Raw genomic sequence first — 16,608 nt, 5'->3', positions numbered from 1 at the left:
AACGTAAAACACAGATGTCTGAACTGTTATGTATGGGGGAAAGTACTGTATCAGTACATAGTATAAAGTTGATCTACATCCTTAACACTGTAATATAATAAATGACCCAGGAGTTGAAAGATACTGTTGAAAGTCCCTTTCACACTGTCAGGATCTTACTAAAAATATGTCCTCTGAGTGAGAGTTAAAGTATATCAGCATACTATCAGTGACTTTAGACTTTGTGAGAGGTACGTTATCACGTTTCCCTTATACTGTGATATGTCTGGTTTCAAACTAATAAAATTGGTGCGCTTCATTTTACTTACTCTCATGCAGTATTTCCCATGCCTGTCTTCCGGGCAAGATCTATACATGAGGACACTGTCATGACCTTTCTTGACCCGTTCCCAAGCATTTCTCTTGACTTCCTGATTCGTTCCCAGGCATTTCTTCTGACACAGTTTTCTGTTAAGTTTTGTATTTAATCTTTGCTATCTTGAATCTTTTCTCAAGAGTCTTCTTTCTTGTATGAAGCTACCATCGGTAAACCTTTTACCCTTGTCCACAGCCAGTGCTGGCAGTACTAGCTTGCTTTTAAAGAACATTATCTAATGTAATGGAGCTTGTATTACAATGTCCATCTTACCTATTGTTTGTGGTCCATAGAAAGGCACTGAAATATATGAAGAAACAGAAATAAAGGCTCCAGCATGCTGTATAGTGAAAGTCTTGAGGCTTTAAAGGGAACCAATTAACCCAATTGGGCTGATATGGTTCCTGGAGCTTTATACCAGAGAAAAAAGAGTTTTATTCTCCGGGCGCGTGACAGACACGGGCAGGAAGATGTCATCTGGGCGGCTCCTTGCCAGTATCTAGTCCCCGCGCTCTGCCTGTCAGCGAGCTCGAAGGGGATGATTGACAGGCAGAGACTGGCTGTTTGCGGTGACTAAATACGGGCGGGGAGCAGCCCAGATGACTACTTCCCTGCCCGTGCCTGTCACGCAGAATAAAACTCCTTTTTCTCCGGTATAAAGCTCCTGCTGCGTCCGCGGCTTTACGCAGCGCTCCTGGGAACCATATCAGCCCAATTAGGCTGATTGGTTCCCTTTAAAGCTTTTAATTAAGGGAGAAGTCTGGCAATTTCTAAAAGCCGGCAGCCTACAGAGGGAGGGGGGAAATTGAATACAAGTAGGTACCTACCTCTCCCTGTGCTAGCGGTGAGCGGTGGGATCGCCTTGGTACCCCTGCTGAAAGTCATTTCCCCCCCAAATTGTGATGACGCCATGACTCGAGGGTAAATACCTGTCCTGGTTGATGGACTGGCTGCCCAGCCAATCAGTGACTGGAGCTGCGTCCATCAGCTGGGTCGTGATGGGGACACCTCAGAGATGGGGGTCCTGGGGCCGCTCCTGCCGCTCACATTGCACTGCCTTTGGTTGCAACTCAAGAGTGGCCACGGTCCTGTGAGTGATGGAGACATGTGGCTGGGTGGTGTGACAGGCAGTGCGACATAGTGGTCCCTGAGTACAAGACCTAGAATCACCATGTAGCTCAAGCCTAAGCGTGTAATGCTCATTTCTGAGTCTGTGTACATGAAACCGGGCAATTGGGGGAATGTAGGCTATTCCCGCCACTCAGGGATGGAGTAATAGAACTAAAAGGAGCAGGGGAATACTTATTTTTGAAAGTAAAGCAGTGACAGGTAAGTTGTAAAAATCCATAACACTAACAGTGAATTTAGTTTGACTCAAACCTCTGATGATGCCGCTTATAGTGAAACATGTCAGGGAGGCAATGTGTATGCATTTATAGCAAAAAAAAAAGAGAGAGAGAGACATGGGGCTGATAGTTACACAAATGTTTGTTACAGTTTTAATTAAAATTATGTTTAAAACCAATTGTCAACAAACAACAAGGGGTTAATTTGTGGCCTTTATGGGTTTATTGCTGTGCTTGAAGTGATTTTAGCTTAAAGGGGTTATTCAGCGAAAATCTTTTTCTTTCAAATCAACTGCTTTCAGAAAGTTATATAGATTTGTAATTTACTTCTTAAATAAAAAATCTCAAGTATTCCAGTACTTACCAGCTGTTGTATGTCCTACGGGTAATGTTGTTTTCTTTTCAGTCTGACACAGTGCTTTCTGCTGACATATCTGTCCGAGACAGGAACTGTCCAGAGCAGCAGCAAATCCACATAGAAAACCTCTCCTGCTCTGGACAGTTCCTGTCACGGACAGAAGTGGCAGCAGAGAGCACTGTGTCAGACTGAAAAGAAAATATTTCCTGCAGAACATACAGCAGCTGATAAGTACTGGAAGACATGAGATTTTTAAATTGAAGTAAATTACAAATCTATATAACTTTCTGAAACCAGTTGATATGAAAGAAAAAGATTTTTTGCTGGATCACCCCTTTAACAGTGGACTTTGGGCATCCTGCTGGAGTAAGCTGGTACTGTGGACATTGTTGGAGCTTTTAAAAGAGGGTGATATTTATTTAACAGGTGGTAAGATATCGTGGACAAGACAGACTCTTAAGCACTCCATATGCCAATGTATGGTGCCGCCATATGGCATCATATAATGTAGTGAAAGCTGAGGAAGAAATCTCCACATTATGGCTTCCAATAAACCATGTCACATTTTTTCTATATCAGTCTAACAGCAAATGATCAAAGGCACCAGTGCACACTATGTAGCAGCCCCTCCCGCATTTACTGTGTTGTTTATTATATTGAAGTCTTCTGTAGTACCACAGATCTTTGTGCTCCTCAAGTACCAATGTGGGGGTGGTACTGGTATTTCTGCAACCCTGTAGCTATGCCCCTAAGTATGATACCTATATAAGTGGATATGAGGTTTCTTATCAGGAACATTAAAGGGAACCTGTCACCCCCCGTGCCGGGGTGACAGGCTCCCGACCCCCCGCTATAGCCCCCTATACTCACCTGATCCCGCCGGGTCCCGCTTCTGGATCCAGTCGGGTCACAGAGATCTCAGCCGCTGCAGCCCTTTGCGTGCTGAGAGATGAGTCCAACGCTCAAATGACGGAGAGTCCAGCGCTCCGTCATTCTTTATGAGCGTTGGACTCATCTCTCAGCGCGTGCGCCAGGCTGCAGCGGCTGAGATCTCCGTGACCCGACCGGATCCAGAAGCGGGACCCGGCGGGATCAGGTGAGTATAGGGGGCCGTAGCGGGGGGGGGGGGGGGGGGGTCGGGAGCCTGTCACCCCGGCACGGGGGGTGACAGGTTTCCTTTCAGGGGAAAAGACCAATTGGTTACCTAGATAAGTTAAAAACTGTGATTTCTCTGGTACAACCAACTTTCTTCCTTAACATCTAAACATACACCATGTAGACCCCCAGTTTATTGCTATCATCTTCTCTGTGACTGAAATCTTTTAGAATCAACATGCATTTCTGCTTTAAGATCTATTAGGAACCAGTCAAATTTAAAAAGTGAGGGGATATATATATATATATATATAGATATAGATATACATATAGATAGATAGACTGTATATAAAGATTTCTGATCAAAAAGTACAGGCTAGTTCCTTCATTCCTTTGGTTTTCTGCTCTATTCTTCAATTAAAAATCTGGGGGGGGGGGGAAACAACAATCTATATTCAATTTAGAAAAAAAAATACTTTGCATCAAGAGAACCATATGTTCAAAATGATGATTGTCAGCTGGGCCTTATTCCATCACCCCCGTGATGCCACACACTGGCATGAACGATATTGTAGCACTTTGTGCTTTCATAGCTCAGCTTCAAAACCATCCGTCAGCTTTCTAGTGGTTGCAGGGCTGGGTCATGCAGGGACAATATAGAAAGCAGCTGCATGGGGGATCCCTGCTGTTTGACAGTCACCACGTCTTTAAAACAGCAGTCTTAGTACATCCCAGCTCAAAAACTACTAAAAGTTTATGGAAATACATTATAAAAAAATAAGATTTTTCCTTTATTTATGCAGGAAAGGCAAATTCTACATCTCTTTACAATCCTAAGTACCTGTATATTATATATATGTAAAAGTATAATAAATCAAACCTTGTATATTGATTAAAATATGTTCTATCTATGTTACGAAGTGAAAGAGAACCTTACCTGTTAGACAGGAAACTTTAAGACAAAGGGAATCCCACACAGGGAATTCCAAAAAAGGAATTGCTTTATTTGACTTGTAAAAAACATGTCCATTCAAAGAGGTACAGGATTAAAACTATGCCATGTTTTGGGTTGTTTTCCCATATGTTTTAGTTCCTGTAACTATTTGTGACTATTTGTATGGACATATTTTTTAAAAAGGGAAAATAAACAAAAGGGAAACAAAGAGAGGAATGTAACCTGCTTATAGCTCCCTATTGCGCACAGGGCGCTAAGGAAGAAGGTATGTTTTTTTTTTTTACCTTCATCCTCGGCACTGTTTCCTCACGATTTGCAGTTTAAAACCACATCTAGTAAGGCTGTTTAGAGCATTGGGGGCGAGGCTAAAGCTCCCCAGAGCCCCAATCCGGCCCACCCCCAGCCACCCTGCTCCACTGATAATCATTAGAAGGGGCAGGCCATCCGGGGATGGATCAGTGCTCTAGGGGTAGTAGCCCCACCCCAGTGCTCCAAACAGCCTTACTAGACATTGTATTAAACTAAAAACTGCATGGAAACTGCGCCGAGGATGTGGTTAAGAGACCTGTTCTGTGCCCAATAGGGAGTAGAGATGAGCGAACCTGGAGCATGCTCGAGTCGATCCAAATCCGAACTTTTGGCATTTGATTAGCGGTGGCTGCTGAATTTGGATAAAGCCCTAAGGCTATGTGGAAAACATGGATATAGTCATTGGCTGTATCCATGTTTTCCAGACACCTTAGAGCTTTATCCAAGTTCAGCAGCCCCAGCTAATCAAATGCCAAACGTTCCAAAATTAACCAAACCACTAATTAAAGTAACTAAACTAACTAAAGCAAATCCAACCTGCTGATAGCTCCCTATTAGAGATGAGCGAACCCGGTTCGGGTTCGAGTCGATCCGAACCCGAACCGGGTTCGCTCATCTCTAATAGGGAGCTATCAGCAGGTTGGATTTGCTTTAGTTAGTTTAGTTACTTTAATTAGTGGTTTGGTTAATTTCACTTTAAATTATTCAAATAAAGCAATTCATTTATCGGAAATGTAAGATTCCCTTTGTCCTAAAGTTTCCTGTAAAGCAATACCAGTGGTATTATACCACCTCTAACCAATCACCAAACATCTTGCTAAACCCTGGATGCGCAATGATTACTTAAAAAGAGCTAAGGACTTTTTACAAGGGCCGGTTATAGGCAACAAGGTCTTCCTAGAAACGATCATTTGGCCAAAAATTGACCCGTGTAAAAGTGACAGCGATCAGCCGCTTGTATCATTTGATCAGCCCTTAAAATCATTCGACTTCACATCTTTCTGTGTAAACAGGGGATGTGCAGCTGATGGCAAAAGAGAAACTGTCAGCACGGATATACATATATATGTGCAGTCAGATTTTAGTTGCTTAGCACATAAGCAGTGCATACATACCATCAGCACTCTGGCATCTTCATCTTCCCGGGCAAACAGTGTCACAGAGGCAGGTCTGTGACACTGTGAGCTCCTGTCCCACTCTCTAGATGCCGCTGTATCTTCAGGCTGTCCTCAATCCTCCAGAATAATTGACAGCCAGAGATGCAAGGGCGGCCTGAAGATACAGCGGTGGCTGAAGAGCAGGGCGAAAGTCCACAGTTTCAATTATCTCTGTGACATTGTCAGCCCAGTAAGGCGAAGATGTTGAATTAAACAGCAGCGCTGATGGTATGCATGCGCTGCTTGTCTGATCGGAATCTAGAAAAAGGCAGAATGGATATGTGCATATCTGTTCTGTCAGTATCTCTTTAAGAAATGGTCGCACGAATGATACATGGATCATTTGTGCGGCCTGGCCACTTGATTAATTGTGTCGTGCAAAGTCATACAAGTGCCAATCTTGCTTATCGGTTGTGGCCACAGGAGGCCCAGAATCTTCACGTGTAAAAGGACCCTAAGTGGGGCCCTCTGAGGTACGCAATGAACTTAAGTCTGATACTGCATGTAGCATCCCTGTGTAAAACCATAAAGTTATGATAGTTTTATAAATAGATAGATAGATAGATAGATAGATAGATAGATAGATAGATAGATAGATAGATCTAATATAACTTTTATTACACTAAAAAAATCTAAATTTATATTCTGTAATATTTTTGTTTTAAAGGTGCCAAAAAAAGAACTGTGAAGTAACTTCAATGCAACTGAAAAGCTTTATACTCTTGAATTTGGAAACCGAGGTGTGAATGGTGAGTTATTTAGTTTGTTGTTGTCTACAGAAACAGAGTGACTGCATTTACTGTCCCATGAATAGTTAGGTTGTATGTAATCATGGTAAACATTTATTAAGCAGCTTAAAGCGACTCTGTACCCACAATCTGACCCCCCCCAAACCACTTGTACCTTCGGATAGCTGCTTTTAATCCAAGATCTGTCCTGGGGTCTGTTCAGCAGGGGATGCAGTTATTGTCCTAAAAAACAACTTTTAAACTGGCAGCCCTGTGCCCCATGGCCATGGCCTAAATTGTGTATGCATTAGGCTGGCACAATCTCTCCATCCCTCCTTCCTGCCTTTCTCATCATTAGGAATGCTCCAGGCAGATTCTCTATTCATCACATGTGTCAGCACGGCACATGGGCTGGATCGTTAAGGCACCTGTGCAATGTTCAGGCGGGAGAAAATGTTCTAGGGGCATTCCTAATGATGAAGAGGGTGAGGAGGAGGGATGGAGGGGTGGTGCAAAGTTAGGGCACAGATATTGTAGGCCACGGCCGTTTGACACAGGGCTGCCTGATTAGGCAAGTACTCAACACCTTAATAGGCCCAGTTCAGGCTTTGTAGTCTTGCTGCAGCTGCAAAGAGGCTGGAACAATGAATTAAAGGGCTTGCGCTGATAATCTCATATGCCATCCACTTCACCCTTGTTAATGCTTTGCTGTTAAAGAGAACCCTTGAAAACCATTTTGTTCTTATATCCTAAATATGTCTAAAATTTTAGGTTGATTACTCTCAATGCATCTTCAGCCAGCATCAGCACTCAGCAAACCAGGGCAAGTGCAAGGGGCCCACTTGGTTGCCAGGTGTTACACCTAATCCTCTTGAAGCAAATGTACCATCAGGTACATGCAGGGCCGTTTTAATACATTGTTGCCCAGTGCACAGCCCTCAAGAGTGCCCCCCCCCCAACCAAGCGTTATCGGAATTGAAGCTCCACCCACAGTATAATGCCCTGAAAATGCCCCCACACTGTATTAAGAGCCCCAATACATACGGTAGTTACCTTATAACCTTATAAAGAAATCACCAATTATACCATTACACAATACCACCACACCATGACCCCTATAACTACAAGCTTATAACAGTTACATCCATTTACTCACAGGGGGCGTCTTCTCTGATCAGAGTCTTTCACCTTTACTTTCACTCCATCCAGTGTGGGCCACCTTTAAGTCTTCCCCCGGCTGTGAATCTTCTCTCCAGAATCTGCTAGAGAAACATTTTAGGCTCCAACACATACAGTCGTAAGGTCCCCTGTACCCATATATAGTAGTTACCCCCTATGTACCCCTATATAGTAGTTATCCCCCTCTGTGTCCCTATTTAGTAACTATACCCCTCTGTGCTCCCACTTAATAATTAGGTATGCTCTGTGTCCCAATATCGTTGTAAGGTCCCTATATAATATAGGCACCTCTGTACACCCCCAGTTATGTATACCCCCCCTGTGCGCTCCCCCAGTTATATTTATACATCCTGTGCGCCCCCCTAGTTATATATACCCCCGTGCACCCCCCTTTTATATAATCCTCCCTGTGCGCTCCCCCAGTTATATATATATATATCCCCTGTGTGCCCCCCCAGTTATATATATACCACCCTGTGCGCCCCATCCCCCCAGTAGTAAATAGGCCCCCCCTAACAAAAAAACCAAACACCTTATACTAACCTTGGTCCGCTCGTTCCTCTTCTCTTCACCTCACCTCACTCTTGTGGCCGCAGGCAGTGCTTTGCCTGTGGTCACAAGAGGCCGCTCTTCCCCCTCGCGGTGTCTGCGCTAAGTGATGTCACTCAGCGCCGATACCAAAACGGGAGAGCGGCCTCTTGTGACCGCAGGCAAAGCACTGCCACAAGGATGACTGACAGGGAGGGAGCCAATGGCTCCCGACCTGTCAGTGCCGCTGCCTGTGCCTATAAGCACTCGTTAAGAGCGCTCATAGCTACAGTGCAGAGCGCAGCAGCAGGCAGGGGGGGGCCCCTGCAGGGGGCACCATCAATGGGTAGCTTACCCATCCCGATGGCGCCCCCCCTGGCAGGCTGGTGGCCGGAGCCCTGTGCAACCGCACTGGTGGCACAGAGCAAAGGCCGTCCCTGCTCATTGTGGGCCCCTTTAACCAGTGGGCCAGGTGCATGTGCACCATGTGCCCTCTGGTTAAAGCGGCCCTGGGTACATCGCTTTAAGATTTTTACATTAATAGACCGACACCAGTGCAGGGTTGATGATGCCGAGGTCCATTTTTTGAACCGCAGCCCAGTTTCCGTGCACGGCACCAGTCTATTCCGGAGCGCCAGCCCGGCCTGAAGCACTGGAGGCAGGCCCGCCCCCAGGGTGACAAGACCCCTCTCCTCTGTAATGCGGCTCCATTGATTGTAATGGATCCGGGTCACATAGGGGAGGACAGAACGTCACACTAATTCGCTTGCAGAGGGGAGGAAAATGGGATGCCAGCGGACTGCATGGGGGCCAAGTTTGTATAGATTTTTTTTTTTCTTTTTGGGGGGATGCCAACATGTGGTGTAGGACTCATTAGGGGGCATAACTACTAGGAGTACTACCAATAGGGGGATACCTAACTACCAGGGGGACTACATGCAAGAGCAATGTGTACGTACAATGGTAATAACAACATAGTAATATATAGGGTAATACTGAGGGCCTACATGCACAGAGAGAGGCCTTACTGCTTTATATACATTCAAAGAGGACCCAACTACTATTTGGGTACAGAGGAGCCTATGTACTCTATGAGGACATAGAGAAGGGCTACTTACTATGTTACATGCCAGCCATCAGATTGACCATGCGTCTACCTGTTATCCAGAGCTTGAGAAAAGTCGGGGGATTCGACAGAAACGTCGCCAGTAGCCACACATGTTTATTACATTATATGCCCTTTTTCTAATTGTTGGTTAGCTGGATCATGCTTTGTGCTACACTGGAATAAAAATTTTAAGTGCTTTACTTCAAGTGCTGTGTTTTCTGGCCATTTGCATGAAGAACCGAGGAATTCCTAACCACAGGCACCAAGATCTACCATAAGAAAGAGTGCAGTACAGTTTCATTCTATAAGTTTTAGCTGCTATGTGGAGCATAAAGGGGCATAATACTATATGGGGGCGCAGGGGGGCCTTACAGAGGCACAGAGGGGGCCTAGCCACTATATGGAGGCACAAAAGGCCCTAATTACTACAAAGGGACACATAGTCAGCCTAATTACTATATGAGGTATAGAGGGGGTCTGTATAATATATGGGTCACAGAGAGGTCTTAAAGAGTCACTGTCGTATTTTTTTTTTTTTTTTTTTTTTTTTTATGCAGAAATCAATAGTCCAGGTGATTTTAAGAAACTTTGTAATTGGATTTACTAGCCAAATCTGCCATTATCTGCATGTAAAAAGCCTTTTCCCAGGTCCCCCCCTCCTTCCTCTTTTTCATCCACTCTGAAAAATCTGAAAATTGTGACTTGTTGCAGGAGACGTACCCTGTCTGTTCTAGGGAGAGGGGAGGGGGGAGGAGGAAGGAGGGAGTTAGCCGGCAGCAGAAAGCAGATAACAGAGGATTACAGGCACGGAGCTGGGTGACAGCTGTAATCCGAGCTCAGACAGGTCACTGGTGACTGTCACAGGAGATATCCGTGAGGGATTTGTAGATTAACTCTTTGTTGTCCTGTTTTGGTCTTTTCTTTAGCTCTCTCCATAGGAGAACAATGAAGACAGGGGGGAGAGCTTCAAACTGCTTTTTCATGATAAAAATGCATTTTTCGGATAATAAACCCAATTACAAAGTTTCTTAAAATCGCCTGGACTATTGATTTCTGCAAAAAAAAAAATCACGACAGTGACACTTTAACTATTATAGGGTAGCCAAAAGGGGCCCACTTTTGGGCCCATGCACTTGAAGTAACATGCACTTATTTTTTTTAATTTGCACTTAACCTTTGCAATGCAAAGATTTGAAGCTGCAGGAGATCTAACTGTTACTTTTTACTTAGTGACAAATCTGTAATGATTTAAATTTGCATTTGTTAGAGCAGGAGGTTTATAGCTTTGAATTGCACACATAGAGCTGCTATTAATATATTTAGTGTTTAATAGAAGACAAATATCACTGGAATCAATGCAGCCAGCGTATGAGAGTTATAACTTTGTAGTATTAGTAGCAGTTGTAAAAGCAATAATACTAGTTATATTCATTATAAGAAAAGTTGACATGTGCAACTTTTGTACAAGTCCCATGACATTCAATGGCCTCTTGTTCGCTAAAACTCTGCAAAAGGTAAACTGACCTCTTCAAGTATCATTTGCATTGACACCAGATAATGATTTTGGATATGCTCTCCACAGCAATGTATATATTGAAGACAAATGTAACCATTAGAACTGTTTAGAGGACCCCCCCCCCCCCCCCCCGAATGCTTATTTCATATTGTCAAAAGTAGTGACAGGTTGTCCTAAAGTTTACTGGGTTAAGACGCTAGCTTAGATTTGGAGCTACATGGCTATGGTATGAGACGTGCTGACGCTGCATTTCCAGCAGTAACCACAAGCCCACTCTGTGGTGGAGATATAACCCCATCTTCAAAGGACTAGCAAACTTTCCAGCTCAATCAGGATTTCTATAGACCACACAGGTATGCTTACAAGTACAGCATACAGAAGTCCCATATCCTGTAAATATTAAGAGTGTTAGCAAAAATACTATTATTATTGGAATATTGACATAGCTTGTTGGGTTGGGGAGAGGGGGGTCTTCACATATTTTTTTTTTTTTTCTTTGCTGTTTTTTTTTTTTATCCTTATCACCCACATTTTCACGGCAACATTGTAGTAGGTAAACTTTTCCCTTTATCATTGAAATAATCACTTTTTCTCAAAGTACAATTTTTTTTAATGACATGTATTTTATAGTTTTTCAGTCATTGAAGAGACCTTCAGTACTTTAACATTCAAACATTTATGAGCTATTCTCAGAAAAAAGAAAAAAAATAAGATGTATGTACAGTATGGTTCTCACTGAATAAGGCACATACAGTACTGCATAAGGATGATCCACTCTTGCATAAGCTAACGTCCTATAAGTCTCCTTTGGAGGGAATGGCCCAATGTGTCATCAGAAAATGACCATGTTTTGAGCTGTATTTTTAAAATAAACCTAAAATCTTGCAGGTGTCATTCTGGCCACTGAGCCTAATAATGAGCTTGTACTTCTTGTTCTGTGGTGGACTTCTTGGCAGTCTCCTTCTTAGGATTCCAATAAAGTGTAACACAGACTCCTTCCCTGTACAATGACCTCTGTGCAGGTCACAGAGCATGCCAGGAAAGCTCTTACATAAAAGTCGATAAGTCTCCTCCAGACTTCTGTATACTATGGTTCAAGTAGCTGTTGTAAAGCATTTGTCTAAATTCTGTTAACATAACAAAGCAGAGCAGGCCATCAAGCAATATGGTCCAATAATAATGTAGAAAAAAAATGGCAATCAGAAAATACAAATAAGTTAGGGAAAAAAAGGGAATCTGTCAATGTCAGCATCTGCTTTTTATTGTAAATATCTAGGCGACATGTTCCCTTTAAATCTGACTCTATGTGAAGGCTATAGATATAAGGCTGTATTAGAAAATGTGCGACCTAAGTATAGGATAAATAGAGGACAACTAAATTACATTTCTTCACATTTTGATGAGACCTGTACATTTTATCTAGACTCTTCCAGTATAAAGCTCATTGTATACACATTTTCTTTGTTCATTGGCCTTGGAGTGGTACATAGCGTTATTGGCCTCATGTAATGCTCTGGTGATCTCATGCACTGGTGTAATGCTCTGCTGATTTCAATCGTTCTGCTTGTCTCATGTCCCGTGCTGGTATTTTATGTAATGGCACAATGCTTTAATGATTGCATATAATGATGTCTGTTGTACTTCACCTAATGGTGCAATGCTCTATTGGTTCCCTGTAATCACATATAGCTCAGCCAGAGTATTTAAGTGTAACAGTAATGGCACATGGGGCTCCATGGCAGCCCTTTATTATACCTTATATGAATGTTATTTTTACATTGTTCAGCAGTCCAGAACTGGCTATCCATGTGCCCTTATGTTGGCGAATCATCTCCGCTGGCCTTTGATCTAGACATATTAGGTAATGATAATATGTTATTATAATTAGTAGTTATAAGTCCTAATTATGTGGCCGTTATGTCAATACTAATTCATGTGGTACAGCTCCCTCAATCTGTGTGTTTTCATATATTTTGTGCTTAGCCTTTCATATGTGTGGGTGCAGGCATGTGTTTGCATGACTATGGGTGTATTCTTCTTCTTTGAGTATGTGCTAGCGTCTGCTTGCGAAATTGGATTATAAACATATTGAGATACAAGACCCATAAACAATATGTACAGAAAAAATATAGGTAATATACATAATAACATTGTATTATTATTTCATGCAAATAACATCAGCATACACACCAGCATACACACTAACATACAGTATGTAGACACAAACACTTGAGGCAGTATTGATTTTATAGTTCTGATGCAAAGCAGAAACTTAAGCCCCTGTTAGATAGGCCAATGGTGAGGAGCAAGAGACCTGTCAGGTCAGCGCTCGCTTGCTCCTCATTCGCCTCTCACTGCCAGCGCTATTCTAGTGCCAACAGTGAGTGGGTCAGAGCGGGGGACCATGGGAAGCTGCAGAAGCGGCTCCCATGGATGATCTTTAGATAGTCCGGGGAGACAATAGGAAATAACGACGGTCTGCTGCCACACCTCCTACACATAGCGAAGGCCAGCAGACTGTCTTTATCATTCAAAAATCTTTCAAAATGTTGAACATGGTGAGTTTACACAGAGAGATTTATCTGACAGATCTTTGAAGCCAAAGCCAGAAACAGACTATAAACAGAGAACAGTTCATAAAGGAAAGAATGAGATTTCTCCTCTTTTCAAATCCATGCCTGTCTTTGGCTTCAAAAATCTGTCAGATAAATCTCTCTATGTAAACACACCATTAACAGGAGCTATAATACCAAGTGATTATTGGCCATAACAGCTGATAATCGCCCAAATACACTCGAAAATCGCTTGGTGTAATAGGGCCTTTAGAGAGGACCTGTTACCTCTGAAGACAATTCAGAGCATCTGGTCTATTCCTGTGCTACTCTTCCTAGAAATAGTCCTTCTCAAAATGTAATTAGACATGGCAGTCTAAAAATGCACCTTGCTTATCACAGTGGCTAATGGTGTGTTTTTTTGAAGCCAAAGCCAGGAACAAACTATAAACAGGGAACAGGTCATAAAGGAAAGACTGAGATTTTCTTTGCAAATGCATTTCAGACTTTGGCTTCAAAAATCTGTCAGATAAATCTGTCTGTGTAAATGAACCATTAGGCTGTGTAATAAATGTGGCACATTGTTAATCTAACGTTCCATCATCTATTGCTCCTTTTACTATTCGTTAGAAATGTGTTAAAACTTTAAATTTTTCTTTGTGCAATTTTGACACATTCCTGCAATTTAAGTCCCACCCCTTTCAAGCGAAGCCACGCCCCTTATTGGATGAGATGACAAAAAAAAGTCAAAAACATAGAATAAATGTGGTACACAGTACAAATGCTATTTTTTTGTATTGCAAATAGGAATAATGTTTGCTGTTGCTTCTGAGCATTAAGGAGGTGCTCCAGCACTAGAAAACTTTTGATGTAGTGCTGCAGTTATATAGAAAACAATTAAGAAGCTATTCTTACCTCACTCCTTCCCCAGGTGTCCTCCTGCAGTGTCTCTGGGTCATCTGCTGAATGATCTTGCCTCCACTTCCAAGACAGACTTGTCTCAGCAGTGACAGCCGGCTCAGCCAATCACTGACTGAGATGTGACAGGCTGCGGCCAGTGAATGGCTGAGTAGGCTGATACTGCCAATATGAGTCCATCTTAGGTACTGCAGTGGGATTGTTCAGTGGGGGACCCTGAGACACCACTGGAGGATACCCGGGGAGCACTTCTTATTTAACTGTTAAATATTTATATATAACTGCTACACTAAAAGTTTTTTTTATGCTGGAGTACCCCTTTAATGGCTTATCCTCAGGACAGGCCATCAATGTCTGATTAATGGGGTGCTGACACCCAGTATCCCAGCTGTTTTGAGGATCCACTGGCATCTATACAAAGTGAACAGTGATGGAAGCCCTGAGCCATCTACTGTGTAGCGATGGCATGGATTACTGCAGCTCCGCTCCTGTTCAATTCCCAGCTGGAGGGGGTGTCAGGTTTTGAGCCCTCCCAATCAGACACTAATGGCCTCTCCTGTAGGTAGGCTATTAATATTATAAACATGGACAATCCCTTTAAATCTGTATAACTCTTTCTAAAACCCATTTTAGTGAACAATTGCAGTCACATCTAAAACGTACACATTCCATTTCATAGTCTCACACTTATGGAGCAATATAAAAGGGGTTCTCCGGACAATTAAAATTTTTGATATATCGCTGCTCTTGCATAGACCATAATAAACATCCTATTATTACCTAACCACATTCCCCTGGGGTCCTGTTACGGTGACTACGGATCCCTAGCTAAACTCCTGCCACTGTTTCCAGGACAGATTCGACTTGGCAGTGACAGCGTGCTTAGCCAATTACTGGCCGTAGCACTTTCCTGCTTCAGTTAATGATTGGCTGAGCAGGCTGTCACTGCCGAAACGAGTCCATCTTAGAATTGATCATGGAGGCGTTCGGTGGGGGGCCCAAAGACACTGCAGGAGGACCTTGAGGGAGCACAGTTAGGTAAAAAATAGGGTGTTTATTATGTTTTATGCAGGGGCAGCAATATATAAAAAAAATGTAAATAGCCAGAGTACCCCTTTAGGCTATGTTCACACATAGTATTTCCATCAGTCTTCTGTTCAGTATTTTTTTCAACCAAAACCAGGAGTGGAACAAACAGGGCAAAAATATAATGGAAAGATTTGCAATGTTTTCAACCTACTTCTGGTTTTGGTTGAAAAAATACTGACCACAAGACTGACAGAAATACTATGTGTGAACATAGCCAAAAGGTTGGTTAGTTCAGTGTCTAAATTCAGCCTAATTCCTCAGATCAATCTACTACTGAGACAGAAATAGGCGCTGAGTAGTTGACATTTCCCTCCTCCTGTTTGCAAGACTTACAAATCATATTACTCAGCAGGGGGCAATCATGAGCAAGGACCAACTATTTCCCTCAGTAATAGGATTATGAAGCTTTCTGTCCATCCTAAGTGAGTTAAGAATAAAGTAAGAAAAAAAAAAATGTTTTTTTTTTTTTTATTTTACTATATAACTTTGTCATACCACCTGTTCCATTGATCCTAAAATAAATTTTGACCAGGATGACCGTTTAACCAACATGCTTCGATTTATAGAAGTAAATCATAAGACTGTCTACAATTTTTTAGTTTGCCACTTAGTCGATTTGGCCCTATTTGTCCTGAGGCAAAGGAGCTTAGTGAAAGCAAATATCACAGCATCTAACGTACATTGACTGTTGTTCTGAAAGGATTAATGCTCCGCAGTGAAAGTTGAATGCAGATAGGCTGTGTATACTTTTTTTTTTTTATGACATTGTAATTACTTAATTCTAGTTTCTTAACATTTCTTTAGGTTAAATGACAAGAGAGATCTCTTTGGCTGCCTATAGAACAAATCCAGTTGGAGAACAATCAAAAAGATACATTAATCTATAGCCTTGATTCATCTCTGGGTGGGTTGCTTTGGCAACCAACCCTGCTCCCTTTAAAATAATTTTTTTTAAAGCACATTTCAAGAGCTACACCCAGCATGAGCCCAGGTTAAGAGCAGGCAGGAGCAGGAAGAAAGACCTCAGCTCACTGCTTTGCTATTATTACAGTTGGATGATGGATGAGGGTGGGGGCAGAGTTTTTCAAAGCAACACAGAAAATTGTTACCTGTGTGGAAGAGCGGAAATGAAAATTTACTCTAACTTTGGTTGAAGTGTTTTATTTTGCTTGAAATGTCTATAAGGTGAGCTACTTTGCAATCCTAAAATAATACGCAGACAGGATTTTAAAGTAAAGGAATATGTACAATTATGATATTATATCTGCATCATAAGAATATCACCTATTATGTCATCTTTTGAAAAGACTAGTTGTTTCTGCTCCAAAGGAATGTTGAAAAAATTTAAAGGGAAGCTTTTATTAAAAAAAAAAAAAAGTGAACAAAAGTTTTCATCAGTGTGGGGGGGGGGGGGG

At 42.3% G+C, this 16,608-nt stretch overlaps 1 protein-coding gene across 10 annotated transcripts in view; it reads left to right on the top strand.

The window, feature by feature from the left end:
* Positions 1-16,608, top strand: part of MEF2C (myocyte enhancer factor 2C) — a 209,541-nt gene that overhangs the window by 12,938 nt on the left and 179,995 nt on the right. For all 10 annotated transcript variants that reach the window (XM_069962894.1, XM_069962899.1, XM_069962892.1 and 7 more), the window contains exon 2: positions 6,243-6,324. The gene's annotated coding sequence lies outside the window, so the exon portion shown is untranslated. The remainder of the gene's footprint in view (positions 1-6,242; positions 6,325-16,608) is intronic.

The sequence above is a fragment of the Dendropsophus ebraccatus genome, chromosome 3 (assembly GCF_027789765.1).
Source record: "Dendropsophus ebraccatus isolate aDenEbr1 chromosome 3, aDenEbr1.pat, whole genome shotgun sequence".
In the NCBI taxonomy this organism is placed as follows: Eukaryota; Metazoa; Chordata; class Amphibia; order Anura; family Hylidae; genus Dendropsophus; species Dendropsophus ebraccatus.
Note: the sequence above shows the minus strand (reverse complement) of the source record. Positions and strands in the feature narration are given on the sequence as shown.